At 36.3% G+C, this 17,732-nt stretch overlaps 1 pseudogene; it reads left to right on the top strand.

Annotated features, from left to right (window-relative positions):
- LOC106023550 (macrophage mannose receptor 1-like) overlaps nt 1-17,732 on the top strand; it is a 28,959-nt pseudogene that overhangs the window by 3,635 nt on the left and 7,592 nt on the right.

The raw sequence follows: 17,732 nt of genomic DNA, 5'->3' as shown, positions 1-17,732 counted from the left end.
ATTACTGACAGCTATTTTCTGGTGCAATATTACATGGTGTACTCTGAAATATCCCAGAACATCCTCAATGTAAACTTGCAAACATGAAGTATTTGACATTATAAAATTGCTGGGACACAGTCACAGCAATTGAGTCTACAATTAAAAAAGAATGTTAAAAATCAGAAGTGAATCAGCAATAAAGAATCAGAATGAAAAATAGAAAACATTTCTTCTAAGGAATCAATCAAGATATTCAATATACTCTTCTCAACAAAAGAGAAAATTAGGGGAAGTTTTAAACACAGCTCATTAGCACTTGCCCAGGGAACAATTTTGCTAACAGTAAGCTCTTGTCAGACAGTTTATAAATTCCAATTACCTAAAAAAAATGCAGGCTATAAATAGGGAATACTTTTTTAAAAAGTCATAGAATCATTCAGGTTGGAAAAGACCTGTAAGATCATTGAGTCCAACTGGAAATCTAACATTGCCACTTCCAACACTTAACCCTGACCCTAAGCACCACATCTACACTTCCTTTAAATACCTCCAGGGGTGGTGACTCCACCACTTCCCTGGGCAGACAGTTCTAATGCCTGACTACCTTTTCAGTGAATAATTTTTTCCTAATATCCAATCTAAACCCCTGGTGCAGCTTGAGGCCATTTCATTTCATCCCATTACTTGTTACTTGGAAGAAGAGACTGATCCCTACCTTGCTCCATCCTTTCAGGGAGTTGCAGAGAGTGATAAGGTCTTTCTTGAGCCTTCTTTTCTCCAGACTAAACAACTCCAGTTCCCTCGGCCATTCCTCATCAGACTTGTGCTCCAGACTCTTCACCAGCTTTGTTGCCCTTCTGTGGACCCCATCAGCACCTCAATGTCTCTCTGTAGTGAGGGGCCTAGAACTGAACACGGTCTTCGAGGAACAGCCTCTTCAGTGCTGAGTACATGGTGATGACCCTTGTCCTGCTGGCCACACGTTTTTTGATACAGGCCAGGATGATGTTGGCCTTCTTGACTGCCTGGGCACAAGCTGGCTCATGATCAGCAGCCATCAATCAGCATCCCCAGTTTTTTTTCTGACAGCTTTCCATCCACTCTGCCCCAAGCCTGAATTGTTGCCAATGTAATTAATGATGACATAGTTTGAAAATAAAATTGTCTATAATCGGAAATGTTTGCATTCAGTTGTATTTCAGCCAAGTGTTAATTCAGGCATACACCATGAGCTGCTGAACAGGTTTTCAGTGTAGATAATGACCAAGGTACAGTTTTGCTTTATTGATCTCTTCACACTATTATTTTTTCACCTGGAGATTATCAAATTGACTAGGGAAACTGAAATTAAAGGATAACAGGCCCATCTCTGCTAAAATCCATGGCAAACTCTTTTTTCCTTAACAAAGAACAAGCTAACAGAAGAGTATAGGTTTGGAGGGTCTGAGCTAATTTGCCCCAGAATCTCATTTCATAAGTAAGCTTGTAGTTAAATTTTCTCATAAATTTTTGTGCAAGATGCTTATACAAACTGCAACACTAAATTTCCTTTTTCTCATACAGACAATGACAGATTTTGGAATACAGATCCTTTAACAGGAACCTACTACCAGATAAACTACCAGTCACCTCTCACGTGGCAACAAGCAAGGAAGAGCTGCCAGCAGCAGAACACAGAATTATTAAGTATCACAGAGAAACACAAACAAAAGTATCTAGAAGGTGAATTAATAAGCAAGACTCAGTTAAAAGAGTAGTAAAGAGGTTTTTGGACTGATTATAAATGTTTCATTGTTTTAATAATATTATGATGAATAGCTGATATAAAATGGTATATGTATTGCTAGAAAAACAGCACAATCACAATAAATTAAGCTTTCCATAGGTGGACCTTTTGTAAGTTGTGGAATTGCTATTTGGATTCTTTTTTAAGCAAGTTAAGTATTTCCAGCTATTTAACCAAAGTTGCCTCAAAGTCAGAAAACACCAGAAAGAGACTTTACAGAAGGAACATATTATAGGAGGCAGTCATTATGTGACTTTCGTCTTAAGAAATCAGTGTTCTTCACATATATCTATGAGACAGATTTTTGCAAATACTGTACAAATTTTATACAAAACACTTTGAAAAATCTAAATGCTTTCTGGATTTATGCAAGACTAGAATAAAGGCCCTGTATTAATTCCATTATAATGAAGCAAAGTTGTAAAAAATATTATCAATAGCAATTCAGTGTTTCAGTTTTCAAAGTTTATTTCTTACATATAACTATAGAATAGCCCTACATTCAGTTAAACTATTATGCTAAACAGTCTTTTGTCATTCTCTACCCTTTATTTGCAGAATAAACTGTTTATTATCAGTAAATATGGAATCCGTACTGAAACTTAGAAAGCAGACATATATTATCTTCCTCTGAACTTTGAAAATGCAGAGCATTTCCTAACAAATTTTATTAGTATTCAACTCTTTTGGTTACCTAGATCTGATTGACAGTAAGAGATCCTCTCTCTGGATTGAGCTGAGCAGTCTGAATCTCAACAGCAGCTGGCACTGTAGTGGTGGTATTCCCTTCAGATGCTCTAAGGGGCACCAGGTAGTAATAATTTTCTTAGCAGTTTTTTGAATTAATATTTCCTGACAGTATGATGAATGCATATTAATTACAGTCTTGTAGTATTCCCCATGAACATGAGGGAATTGAGTTGAAAGCTTATAAAATATGTGAATTTAAAAAGCTGAGAGTGATGCTTTTCTTCACTGGCTATATCACAAGTAACTTCAAGCAAAGGAGCTAAATAAACTCATTTTGTACCAGAAACAGACTCAATAAAAAGCCCTAGTTGAGACGTAGCATACTAAAAATGCCTTCAAGTCAGTTAATACCTCTGTTTCTCTTCAGCTCTCACGATGGTTATCAGATCCCGCATCCTGCAAGGACTCAGCTGTCAGTGAGCATCAGCCTTGCAAAGCCTTCTCCTTCACTTTTTATGTTTTCCCTCTTTCACTCTCTCCTCTTTAGCATTCAAGTGAGACTGTAAACAGAGTTCACAGCATTGGCAGTTTATCTTTGAAAGTGACTTGACTCTCATAGCAACAACCAGTTGCAGCAAATACTGTATGTTTGCTTGGTGAATAAATGCACATATATTTTGGCCTTCCACAAGTCTCAAAGGTGCCACCTGTTTTTATCTGGCATGGAAGACAAAGAGAAAGCCTAGAGCTGCTAGAGGGTTTTCTACCTTCAGCTGAGCTGGTTAAATTCCTTAAGCCTTGCAGAGAAGAGGAGCAGCTGGCTCTCAGGTCAAACAGCCCACACCCTTGGAGCTCCTGTATTCCCTTGTGGTGGCTATTATGAGTTAATTATACATTTCCAGTTTACTGCAAAATTATTGTAAGTTGTATCTTTTGGAGGAAGGGGAAAAAAAGGAAGTTATCACTCTGCAGACCTCTCTAAGAAGGGGAAAACACTGTTCATTCCTCAGGGAGGGTGCTCAAGAAGAACCTTCTGGACAGCTTGGTTGCAGAGGCAAGCAGAGACAGCAATTGTGAGTGCATGTAACTGGGCTCTGATCGCAGCAAGGAGAAAATCTGAAGCCAAGCTGCCAAAGGGATATGCAGAAACATCCTTTCTCAAAGACTTGAGTGGATCTGTTTTGTTCCAGCATACCACTGAAAGCTGCTGGACCAGAACCTCATACAGAAAGGAAAGACTCCCCAACAAGGGCATTGTGGAAATGAGGAAATAAGTTTTCACATGTGATTTGGTATGTCCCATCCAAAAGATTTGCTTTATAAATTATTTTAGGAATTTAATATTATTATTTTCGTGCTCTGCTAAACACAGCTCTTGAAACTAGAAGCTATTTAACATACTCCCACTAAAAGGAGGCTTACCCTGCCAGGCTTCGTCCAATGTAGGTTCCCACCACCCCCTGCTCAACTGCCAGGCAATATATCTAACCAATTGGTGGCACTTTGCTTTTGTCTCATGTTTTCAACAAATAATATAAATTCACTAAGCTTGGTTTATCTCTACAATGCAGAGCTAGAACTCAAATTTTCAGGTTTTGAAGTTTGTGTTTATTGTTAGCACCTGATTGTTCCTACTCTGAAGGACCTTCTTCTCTCTTTACATCTGTAAAATTCCTTGTCTCAATATGAACTATGTTAAGGTGTTACCTTACTGTGTGCCTGCCCCAAAATATTAACTCAAACTTTACCCGTCTGATTTTATGAATGTACATGAGTGTTTTAAGCTCATTACTTAGTCCTATTAGTATAATTGGGTCCTGGAAAAAAATTGTGTCTAAAATCAGATGTTTCATGAGCTGTGAAACTATGATTTCCCACAGTCTGTGTACAGCATTGCAACTGCAGCAGCAACAGGTATCCTGGGCTCTTCAGTCCAGCATCTACTGACTGGACAACAACAAAATTTATTCTGCAACTGGTTGTGAGCTATGTATTCCTGAAGTGAGGTACTGCTGATCAAACAGGGAGGGGAGGGGGGACCAATTAAAGGACTTGCTACAGCCCTTCCATCAGTGCAGGCTTAAAGTTTGGTATTCCTTTAGTGTGAGCTAACAGTTTCCACAAAAATTATAGGAATGTCTTATCATTTAAATTTTTTTTTTGTAATTATATATGGCAGAAAATGTGTGTTATGCAACAAGCAAAAGTTGTAAAGTAATGTTTGATGGGTAATTTTAAATTACACTTCTTATCTCCAGTAGAAAAGTAACTGTAGCAAGTCCTGAGTTTGTGACTGGCACATGAAAAGGCTGGAAGTAAATTGCTCTTTTAGCTGCTGACATAGAATATGTGCTACATAAAATTAATCTGGTTTTTATTCGATGAAGGAAATCCTGAGCCTCAGCCTGAGAACCTGTGCAGTACTAAATCCTCCAAGAGATGCTATATGGGCAAACCAGGCATGTGAGCTGAAAGTTGGTTATATCTGTAAAACGAAAAACTCCACACTGGGTCCCTTCATTATTCCATCAAGTATGTCAAGCAAATAAAAACCTTTTGACAAAGACAGAATTTATGTCCCTAAATTAAATTTCATGGCTATTTAAAATAATTTTTTTAAAAGCATTGTCATTTGTTGTTCTGCTTTAATAAGTGGCACAGCACAAAGCATACTGTTATTTTCTTTAACCGAATTGTTTAAATACTGTAAATGTTGTTGGAACCCGGAAACCACAGAAGCCATTTTTATTTCATGTTATTATTCACAATTCCAGAGGCACTGGTCTAAGCCATACACCTTTACAAATGTACCATGGACTCCACCCTTCATGTGGAGCATTCTAATACAAGAACGCTGAGACTTATCATGGAAGGCTTAGAACGATGGCACCAATAATAGGCTCAAATCACCTACTCAGTGGGATTTCCAGAGAACAGAAAGATGGCAAAATTAGCAAGATCCTTCAACCCACTTTTCTACTATGCTTTTCTCTGATTTATTTAATGAAATGTAGCATGGAAAGCCTTCTGTGTAGAGAATTATTTGGGCTGCAGTAATAATGTCTTTATGAAACATGCAAAACATAATTGGGTGGGGTACATTGTGTGAAGACGCTATACATGGAATTCCAAAATAGTCCTCTGTCCAAAAGCTATTATTCTCCTCTTTTGTTTAAATTTTATGTATTTTCTGCAAAAGTACAGTGTGCAACAATGAAGTCTAAAATGTACAAGGAATTAAGAGAAGTACTATTTATTTATAAATGTTTAATTTTCCTGATTTCCGATGTAATTGCAATTATCCTAGGCTTCAGTTTGCACAGTTTAATAACTTGAAATATCTGTTGATTTTGAGGGGATGTAAAGCCTGTTAAATGCCCAGAAGGATTGCTGCCCTATAGAGATCACTCTTTTGTGGTTCATATTGATCCCAGAGACTGGAAAGAAGCCCTAATTTCCTGCAATGAGAGCAATGTCAATCTGGCCAGTATCCACAACCCTGAAGAGAATGGTTTCATACTGTCTCAACTTGGCTACAGTTGAGTATTTCTACAGATTTCTTTCATACTTCTATCTGATCTAACAGATTTCTATCTATTGGTATAGTTGTAGAATTATATTATTAGACATATTACAGGTTTAAAAAAAATACCTTTTTTTGTGTTATGAATATTTACAGGGAAGCCCACAGATATGTAGGTTTAAAAACCCCCACAACTGAACACCAGAAATACACAAGAGAAGTCATTAGTGCTGTCTTCATTTCCTTTTTCTTTCTGTTTGTTTTAATTTGTGGTGTTGGTTTTCTTTTTAATATGTTTTTCACTGCACGAAGTCACTTGAAGGTAAAGCAGCTCTAGCTACTGCAGTATTTGGGCTGATTATCTGCCTCAGACACATTGTAGCTATAGATACAGTAATGGACTTTTACTGATAAAGCTGAGGAGTCTCATTTCCTGCTGGTATCTCATTTTTTAACTTCTTGAAAGAAGACTGTGTATTAGATCTTAAAATAAACTCCATTGTTATTTAATCTGGGTGAATTTCTATTGTAGTTTCTGCTTATTTGCATGAAGTTTTGATCCCATGGACTATTTCTAATTGGATACTAACACAGTTGAATTTCTGTTCTTAGAAGCTGGAATGAAAGCAATGCCTGGTACTCTGTCATTGGAGTAAATTTATGCCACTAAGGAACCTTCTATATTGTAATTCTAAACTGTTACCCAACTTTGCTAAAACATATTCATATGATGACACATACGAACATTCTGCCTTTGAAACAGGAGTGTCACTGGTACATGTACTCAGCACTGTTGAGGCCACACCTTGACTACTGTGTTCAGTTTTGGGCCCCTCACTACAGGAAAGACATTGAAGTGCTGATGGGGTCCAGAGAAGGGCAATGAAGCTGGTGAAGGGTCTGGAGCACAGGTCTAATGAGGAAAGGCTGAGGGAACTGTGGATGTTCAGTCTGGAGAAGAGATGGCTCAGGGGAGACGTCATCTCTCTCTGCAACTACCTGAAAGGAGGTTGTAGTAAGGTGTGGGTCAGTTTCTTCTCCCACATAACAAGTTATGGGATTAGAGGAAATGACCTTACGTTGCACCAGGAGAGGTTTAGACTGGAGATGAGGAAATGTTTCTTCACTGCAAGGGTTGTCAAGCACTAAAACAGGCTGCTCAGTGAAGCGGTGGAGCCACCATCATAGGAGGTATTTAAGAGGTGTGTAGATGTGGTGCTTTAGAGACATGGTTTAGTGGTGGACTTGGCAATGTTAGTTTTACAGTTGGACTGAATGATCTTATAGGTCTTTTCCAACCTAAATGATTCTATGATTTTCTGTGGTGCCATGAAAGTATTTATTTCCTGCCTCTTTGCTGCAAAAGTAAAATCAAACTGAGTAGAAAGCATGAAATCCCTTCCAGCCTGAGCTGCCAAATCCTTTCAGTGAGTGGTATAGGAAAGAGGCAGGCAAGGGGTTGTTCATGTGCCTGTAAAGCTTTTCAGAGGGGATGGAAGATGATGAAGAACTCTGTTTGCTGGTTTCCTCTTTTTACAACACTCTTCCTTTGAGCAGACACTACACTTAAAATTTTGAACAATCTTTGGTAAATTAATCACATGAGCTGTAAAACTGTCAAGGGAACCACTTTAAAACACATTTCAATTTTCTTTTATATGTCACAAAGGAAATGAAACCACTTGTGTTGCCCTAAGGACTGGAAATGCAGCTATAGTATGGATATTCAGAACTGTGAAGTAAAGGCAAAATTTCTCTGCAAAAAACTAGCTGAAAAAAATCATTCTTCCTCTTGCTCCCCAAACCATTTCTGATTCCAAATGTCCCTTGGGCTGGGATACAAGCAATAGCATTAATTCATGTTTCAGAGTAAGTAATATTTTTTCCAACACTCCCACTCATGAGACAGAAGAGCACCAAACGGGGCATCTAAACTTCAGAGAATGGCATGTTGTTGCATAAACATAGTAAGCTTATGTACAAATACAGAGCTATCACTCTGGCAGTGATACATTAGGTTATCCAATTAGCATACTCTTTAATCCATATGATATAACTGTAATGGAATTTTTCCTAGTTTGCTTATATAAGGCAGTCAGCAGATTTGTCTTTAACATGCTGAAACATAGTGTTCTACCTATATCTATAAGTTTTTGTGAGAGAAGAAAAGCAAAAGAAAACATGAAGCCCAAGATTTTTGCAGAGAAAAAGGAGGAGACCTGGCTGCCATTAGAAGTGAAGAAGAGCAAACAGTGATAGAAAACTTAAAAATGTAAGTAAACAAAATATCTAGTAATTTATATTTTTGTGCAACAATAAATTAATATAGGACTAAATTATAATATGTTTGTGTTGCTCCTGTGATAACTAGCTGAAAACCTTTCTCTCTTTATCATCATAGTCATAAGGAAAAGAATTGAGAATAGGTTTCATGTGTGTACCATTTTTAAAGACATTTTTGGAGTTCCTAAAATTTGTCATCAGCTGCAAATCTCTTAAATTAAAGAATACCAACCCAACAACCAAATTGGTTGAATGCTTCTCCTTCAGGCCCATTTCTAAGATTGTTCAATGAACTGTTTGGAAATTAAATTGTGCCTTTCAGAAAATCTGAGCATTTTATTTCTAAAATGAACACTATAATTACAACATCAGTGAAAAAAAGTAATGTGCTGTATTTTCAGCACAATCATTTGCAAAGCAGCAGATTTTAAGGCATGAACTTAACCTACTTGTCAATGGGAATTACCTGACCCATTTTGTTATTTTTTAGATCTCTGAATTTTATCTTCAGTAAGTGTGAGAGTTATTGTCCACGTAACTTTCAAAATTTATCAGAGCTAAACAGGTACATCCTCTTCTTCCATGATACATTTTTTTCATGCTCTAAAAAACCCCACCATCATCTCAGCATTTCTGGATAGGTTTGCAGTGTTTGGATTCTGATATTGGGCTTTCCTGGAGTGGTGGATCACCGGTGAGTATTTGATCTCACCACTTTCTTTCTGTTCTCACTTTGGCTGTTGTAGCTGTTTTCATGACGGGAGAGGATGAAATTTATATAAGAATTCCCCAAATGTCTACCTACGTAACTAGATCCTTATTCTTTATGCTGGTTTAAAAAGGTGAATAAACTCTGAGGCTACACTATCACAACAGTGATGGCATAAAATACTAGATAGAGTACTAGTTACAGCTACAGACATGATTATCTAAGAGGCAAACACAAGAAATGTTTCTCTTGATTTTTATTAGTCTCTGGTGATACATTGCCACATTCTTTTCCCCTGCCATTGATTTATAACCTCATTTGATTCAAGTTTCCATGGGACTGCTAGAGCCTGTAAAAAGCTGCATAAACACAGAGCATTTCTTTTTTCTTGTGGAGTAACTGTATTGCTTTAGCCCACATCATAGACTGCACAGCCATAAGAGGAAAGAGTGGTTTGAGACTTCAGTTCTACTTCTCTTTCCTTCCAGAGTACAACTTTTTCCCTATATGAAAAGAATGAAAAACAAAGCTGTATTTCTTCTTTAGGCAGATTATAAGAAGAATGCTTATATTGACAATATTGCATTTGAATACTGTGGGGCAATCAGGGAAGTGTCTTCCATGTCCTGGATTATGGTGCCCTGTTGTAACTGGATTTGTAAAATAAAGGTAGGATACTTTTTACTCTAAACTCACATTAGGAAGAAATTTTAGATTAATCCAATTCTATCAAAACTGGAATTTCTCCAAGTTGCATACTGGTAGATTGGATGGGAATTTTGTTTAAGGAAAAATGGGTCCAAACATATAAATACTTTCAGAATAGAAGATTTCAACTGTTCTGATAAACTTTGGTTTGTTTTTTTTGTTTTGTTTTAAAAGAGTATATTATATGATAAGCTTTGCTAAAAAATATACTTGCTTATATAATTATAAAATTATAGAAAATAAGGTAAAAGCAACCTCAAGGTCTTATCTGGTAAAATCCACTGCTCAGCACAAAAACAGCTTTTTGCCAAAACAGATGCTTTGACTGACATGAAAATATATGTTTCTTGGAACTTTTACTTGTAGGGAATTCCCAATTTGGGGGTTGAGGGGGCAGAGAGGGAAAGAGAAAATTGCAATTTGGAAGGAAAAAAAAATCACTTTAAATTTCTGTATTCTTTGTGAAAAGAAACTTCACTTCCCCACCCAGGTGTAGCTAGAATGCTACACAAGGACACACTAGTCACCTACTCTAATCTAAAGACTACCAGTATACTAGAAAGAGACTCTTACAACAACAGGCTTGCTGAAATGAAAAGACAATAATCCAAACTTCAGAATTTATATACTTGAAGCTGTGAGCCTGACTATTATCTTACCTCATACTAGTAACAAAAACTTCTATGTTTACACTACTGGGAGGGGGAGGATGGGTGTTTGAAATATAGCAGCTGTTGAGAAATATACTCAGCAAAATAAGAGAGAAATCGATTGCAGCTTTGTATTGAGTTACACATTTTACTTCCAAGACTTAGGAAGTAAGGTTACTTTGATGGCTCCCTGTGCTCCTTAACATAAGCAGTAAGGGTTAATGTTTAAAGTAATATTTTTCTAAGTAACATTATTTCTGTGCTAATGAATTATTCAGAATAATCTGATTTTAACCAAAAACATATTGTCCTTGCTTCTCATGCTTCAAAAGTAATAGTCATGGACATCTATCTCAGAGAAATGTGAAGATACCTTTCCTGGTAACTTCTTTTGTAAGACCTCACCTTCATGATCAGCACTAAACTAAAAATCATTAGCAAATGTGTCAGTAGTTGTATACTGTTAATTATTAGTAGTATGTAAATTACAGAAATTACAGCCTGAAGAAATTACCATCATTAGTCAGCAGTGCATAATATCATACTGAAAGATGTTGAAATAGTCATAATACTTGTACTTCCAGAACAAAAATGCACTTTTTCTTTTAAGTCTTTTAATGAACCATACCAGAGACTATTTTTAAAAGGTGACATGACTTTGTTTTTTTTACCCAAGCAGGTGTGTTATACACTTACTTTATTTAATATGATGGCACATGCAGCAACACAAACATTACAAATAATTCCGTGGAAAAAAAAGTTAAAAAGGTGACATTTGTTTTATATTTTCATACATGTTGGCCTCGCATGTTTGAAGAAACATTGCTCCAGTATCTCTCTCTGAGTGATGTGGAAATTTTTCATTCCAATTTTTTCTCAAAAACTGATGGAAATTCAGTCAAATATAATTCTTAACAAAGTGGCTTCATAGAAAAAAAAAAACAATTAACAACCGAAACAAAAGAACAAAACAGCCAAAAGTTTCACAAGTAAATAAATACTAATAAAATTTTAAGTACTTCAAAGAAAAAAAAAATACTTGGTATTTGAATTTTCTGTCCAGATACAAGACAATGTCCATGAAGAATCTCTTATTATTGTGCAAAGTATAGTAATACTGAGGTAAAGTGTTTTTACCCTCCAGTTTTCTTTCAGAAACAAGTACTCATTCAGACTAATTTCTCTCATCTAATTTAGGCAACACTCTGGATGTGCAAGATGCACTTACAAAAAAATCTACCGAGACAGAGATGTAGGCCTGTAATGCATCTCTTATACGCTGAACATCCATTTTTTCTATGCACCAAAGATAGTATATATACATATATATATATTCTGCATTGAATATTTAAGATATGAAAAATGTATAGGCATTAAGATAATTTCCACTAATTGAACACTTACACTGGTTTAATATTTGGTAAACTTATTACACTTTCATTTTTTTTCCCATTCCATTACCCTTGAAAAAAGAGACTCTGGACCCTCCTGCTGATAAGCTTCTGTTTCTCTTACTGAAGTGTGGTATCATGTAGTGACATCAACTTTGTGTCAGAATTGTGAAGAATACACAGATTCCTCTTCTGCGTTTCAGTATATGAAGGCACAGGAGATGGCTGGATTAGAAAAGGAAACAAAGAATATTTTTTCAGCACAGAAAAGACCTCTATGGAGAAAGCCAGAACATTCTGCAAAAACAGTCACAGAGATCTTGCTACTATTGGAAATAATAGTGAAAGAAAATTTTTGTGGAAAAGTGTAAGAGGAAATTTGGCTATCTCCTACAATATATTGCCCGTACACCCCGCTGCATGTGATTGTGAAATGCAGGAGAACATGTTTGTTGCATAATATTAAAACACTTTATTAATAGCAGATGTAAAGGTTTAATTAAAAAAAAAAATCCACAGAATAGAGCTCCTTCCTAGGAAAATAAGTACAAAATAATTTACCATTTACTAGGGCAGGTATACTCTTATTCTAGGGTAAAGACAGTTGTGCCCATGGCCAAATATATGTAAGGAACAATGAACAGGCAGATTGGTTGCACACTGAGAAAACTGTCTTTTTGAGAGGGTGGTTATTTCTTATCTGAATATCATAGTCTAGAATACATGCTAACATGTAGGTGTGAGGCTACTGGCAGCATATCTCTGGTGTTCGTAGACCATGCCATATTGGTGGACAAAACAACTATATATTTGAAGAAAGATTTAGCCTGATCCAGGCCAGGGACTGATTAACTAGGACCCGCATGAATTGGTTTTCCTGCAGTACACATCAATACCATTCATGTGTTTCAAGGGCACTGCCTATAGATTGCCTGAGATTGTTCTGTTGGGCACATGCTAAAGCCATGACGGGGGCAAGCTAACAGTTTAATAGCATGGTTATCACCTCAAACCAATGCCATAATCCTGTCAGGTTTACTAATAGCAAAGCAGCCATGTAATCTCCTTTCTGTGTCATGGTATTAGATGCTTGCTTTTATTATATGGGAAAGGATATGAAAGGAGGAAAACAACAGACAGCTTGAAGCATATGAATTGCATAGTTGCTTAAGTACCAAAAAATGTATACTATTTTTTTGTCTCAGATCTTCTTTATTTCTTCTTCAGTTGAGAACAACTTTGAAAGCTTTTGAAAGCATACCAGTAATGCAGCCAAAACTGGGAAAGCAGCACTAAAGATGATAAAGCAAAAAAAAGTGTTGTATGGTATTTACTTCAACAAGGGTGCACTCTGGTGACGACACATGACCATTATACAATGTGTATTATTCTATTTGCTTCCATAACACAAAAGTTACATTTTTTCATATTAGATAACTACTAAATATTAGAAAGCACTAATTAAATGTACTTTTTGTTTGGTTGTTTAGATCCTAAAAAATGGTAAATTGGATTAATTCAGAATGCTCATTGACAGTTTAGGTAGGTAAACAAGCTGTATCAAGATTCACAGAAAGTGGTTGTAAATGTTTTGTACTGCCAGAATTCCTTCTGGAGGGACCACTGCAAGTTCTGAGACTTGTATTGCATGTTGAAATGAGTGCTCTCCCTTGGTTCAACTACATTGTGAAAACAGTTTTACATTTTTTTATAGGGAATATACATGCTATGAATACTTAGGTAATGTTAAAAATAAAGGAATTTTTGTTCTTTGATGTAACATGCAAGGATTTAATTGTCTAAGGGCTTCTATTACTAATGGAAACTCAACTGACAGACTCAGCTGTGATTTTTTAAAAAATACTTTTATCGTGTTAAGGTAGATATTACTGAACTTTTCCATGAACATTGAGCAACTGCTACTGTTTTGTTGCTGGGTTTTTTCAGTTGGATGGATGGAAGTGTGGTGCACTGTGCAGCTTGGGCACTGGGTGAGCCCAAATTTGACAAAGATCAAGAAAACTGTGCTCTTAAATAAAGAGGATGGTGAGTTACATGACTTCTTTAAAAACATTTTTATGGGTACTGTTCTTACCCCATTTGCTAAGAATATCTTGCCAATTTTAATCCATTCTTTCCCAGCAATCTGGGAAAATACACATAATGAAGTCATTACATCTGAGACTTTTTTCAGGGACAATATTAGGCATGAAAGTGGAATATAAGAAATCGATTTTAATGGGGAATGGAGGGACTATAGCATCACCGATTTTTCAGCTGCACAAAATGTTCTATTCAAATCAACAGCAAATTGGTCTTCCAAAAATACTTAAAGAACAGTTAGCAAAGGAATAGAACATACATGGAGTTTTGCATTTTATAGCGTTTTCACTGATGAAACGTTACTTTACACTTGCATTTGTTTCATGTGCAACAAATCTGTTTGGGTGGGTTCTACTCAGAGGTAACAGAGTTGCCATATCAGCCCTCTCAAGTGGCCACCCATCAAAGTCCTCCTGTAAGCAGTGATGATGGGAGAGAGTTAAGCAGAACTGTGCTTTCTGACATTCCTAGGCAGATTGCTTTTGAACCTACAAGCATAGAAGTCAGTTCACTTCCCACAAATTTCAGTCATAATCAGTGTCTTAATATCCATATTTAGATTGATTTCAGGCTTGTGGAATGATGTCAGTTGTGCTTTTTCGAGCGGTTATATCTGCCAGAGGCTCATAAGTTTTATAAATGCAACACTTCCTTCAGTGGTACCTTCACATCCTGGAGGACGTCCTGAGGATTGGCTTTTATTTAAAAATTAGATATGGTAACATCCACTAAGCACAATGATATTAGTCCTTGGAAAAATGCAAGAGACCATTTGTGTCTCAGTTATGAACTGACAGCAGTGATCCAAAGCTGCAATAAAAATTGAACCAGTTGTCTAATGCTTGCAAAATGTAGGTTTTACAGATTTCTGTTTTCCTGAGAAGTGGTCATCTGAGATAAATTGAAAAAAAAATGCTAAATTTCACACACAAAAAAAATTGAACTGAATTCAACTGCAAGTACCAGCTAGAGTAAAATCAGTAATCTCAGCTGGAACAAATCAGAAACAAGGCCACATTTTTCCAAACAGATTTCAATGTAAATTGCATGTTTCTTCCCAAAAGGGACAAACCTGACGTATTTATTGACAGTTCTTTTTTTCTAATATATACAGTATTGTTATGAAAACAGCCATAGAAATTCACACCAGTGGTGTTTATGCCAGTACAGGTTTTTTTCATTTTTGTTACAGTTGCAGAGTTGTTATTTCCCACCAGCTACGCAAGATAAGTCTTTGACAGTGTTCCTGCCATGCCACAGAGCAGAGAGTGAGCTGGAAAGTGGAGAGGGCACCCTAGGCAGACTGATAATTATCAAACCCAATTCAAAACTTTTTAATAACTATGAATCATATCTTCCATTAACTAAAGAGCTGTAAAATGAAAAAGACTCAATGTACCCAAGAAAGCACAGTGACCACAGATCAGAAACATTTTTCAGAAAGTTCATATGATTCCATGTAAAACCCTCAGCTGGCTGTTCTTGCAGAGCCAGCACTTTTTTGTCTTTTACTAATAATGAAGTATGGCTTCTCAAAAATCTCTGGGTTTGTTCCTGTGTTAGAATTTCATCAGACTCCTGCTGTGGTTTGTAAATGGTTGTTGGAGCTTTGTTGCAACTTTCTCAGTTCCTTAACAGAAAGACACAGAATAAATTTTAAATTTATTAATGCTTTTGACCTGGTTCCAGAGCTGAGTCCCTGTTAACTTTGGAAAACTATTTTTTTGGGGCCTGAGCTAGGCTAATTTCTACTAAAACTAGTGTAATTCAAACCTAAATTCCTTTTGTTGTCACTCAGTAGCGGTCTATTGTCAGTTTTCCTCAGTGTTACAAATTTTTTGACTCTTTCTATGATCATTGGTATAATGCAAGAAGAATTTATCTGTACCATGGAGGAAACCCGACAAGCATACATAATGAACAAGCACAAGGTATAGTGCAACAGCCCTTCATGTAACAGACAGATAGCATTTACTATGTATATAATGGTCACTTCCTGCAAAGAAAATGGCAAAAAGAGGCAGTATGTAAATGTATGTATTTCACAATATGTGTACTCCATGTGGGTTATATGGCCATGGCATGAAACGTTTTCAGAAGAACTGGAGCCGTCTGTCTAGGGTATTCTAGTGATAAAAAGGATTGCTTCCTCATGCTTCACACAAACAATGCTTTACATTGTTTATAAGGTATGAATTATCATAAAATAACAAATTGAGACCTGGCATTTGTAATTTTAGATACAGAGAAAGAAAAGGAATCCATGGTCTGTTTCTGCCAAAAATAGAAAGAGACATATTACTATACCACTCTGAAATGACTGTTACATTCTGAAACTTAATTCAATAGTAGAATGTCACAAGAAAACACATTTCCATCTTCCCTGTGTGTCCAGTCATCCATCTGCAGCTGTATATGGCTACATATTTCCATTAGTCAATCAGCTCATCCCGAGTATTGAAATAAGTGAACTCATTAGGTAACATGGTGTTACATTAGGTAACAGGCATATTTTTTTATCTTTCCTCTTTCCAAACCTGATTCATAGTTCCAAATACTTTAACTCCTTGAGACTTTTCACAAAGGCTTAGCATAACCTTGAAATAATAAACTTGGTGAAATTTCCGATCAAATGCTAATTAATATATATATAATTATATATATATATATATAATATATATACAAGTCTTTAATGATCAAAATAGTTAAGGATTTGTTTATGAGCTGATATCTTGTCTGATTATGTGTTTATCTGCTTTTCTACTGGGTTTTTTTTCCAGCTTTTCTCACATATCATTTGAAGAATTTTTCGAGTGACCCCTGGATTGGTTTGAATGATATTCTCAGAGAACTCAACTTCTTTTGGAATGATGGAAGTGCTATCCCCTATACAAATTGGGGTTCAGATTCCGCGCAAACCTGTAGAACATGTTTTGTTTGATACTTTACATCCAAAAGATGGCCACAAAATGCAGCAGGTAAATACTGCTTAGTGTTTAACATCAAGTTAAATCTGAGCAATGTTACTTCACATCACAGTTCACTTTGATACAGATGTTGGTTCAACCTTCTCCCCAGGTTATTAATCTACCTTTACACTAGCAACTGCAATAAAAACTTTCAATGTTTGAGTATTCTAGCTATCTCAAAACACAAAATGGCATTAAATATTAGATAGATAGAATCAAATTTTGGGTTTCATAGTGATTTGCTGTTCATTTTGCAAAGAACATAAATATAACATTCAGATTTTAGAAGTTAGCACCCATTGGGAATATTTTCATATTCAACAAGTTAACTCATGAAAATGAAGAGGAGAGGATGCAGGAAAAATATTTTGATTCTTTTCTACTTCTCTATTTAAAATCATAATTGAATGGCTAAGGGCTCGTAGATGTCAACTGCTTTCTAAACCAATCGAATTCTTTCCACTGCTAGTCCTGAAATTAAACCTCAGAATGCTGCAAATAGCATTCTGCATATTCAGATCTATATAGACTGATTTGAACACCCACATTGCCTTTCTTCCATTTATTTCCATATCATGGTTTCAGAACTTGCCCTTCACACTATGTAATTCCTCTCTATGTCCATCCTCCCTTCATTTTGATATCCACACCTCTAGAAAAATCCAGAAATCCTGCTTCTAGACAACCAGCTTAATCTGCATCTGAGCCAATTCATTCTGCTCTTGCCCATCCAGCCACTGGCCAGGGCATGCAGGAAGGAAGATAGGGTATAGTATAATACATAGCTCTACTGCTCCTCTAATAACATTCCCAGGAAATACCAACGGGGGGGGGGGGGGGGGGGAGGGGGGGGGAGTACAAAAGTACATTCTAATTTTCTTTTTCACCTTCAAGTTACTAGCAGATATCTCCTTCAGAAGATCCTTTTCAAAGGAGTG

This window comes from Melopsittacus undulatus, chromosome 1 (assembly GCF_012275295.1).
Source record: "Melopsittacus undulatus isolate bMelUnd1 chromosome 1, bMelUnd1.mat.Z, whole genome shotgun sequence".
Lineage (NCBI taxonomy): Eukaryota > Metazoa > Chordata > Aves > Psittaciformes > Psittaculidae > Melopsittacus > Melopsittacus undulatus.
This window is presented reverse-complemented; position numbering and strand designations above follow the sequence as displayed.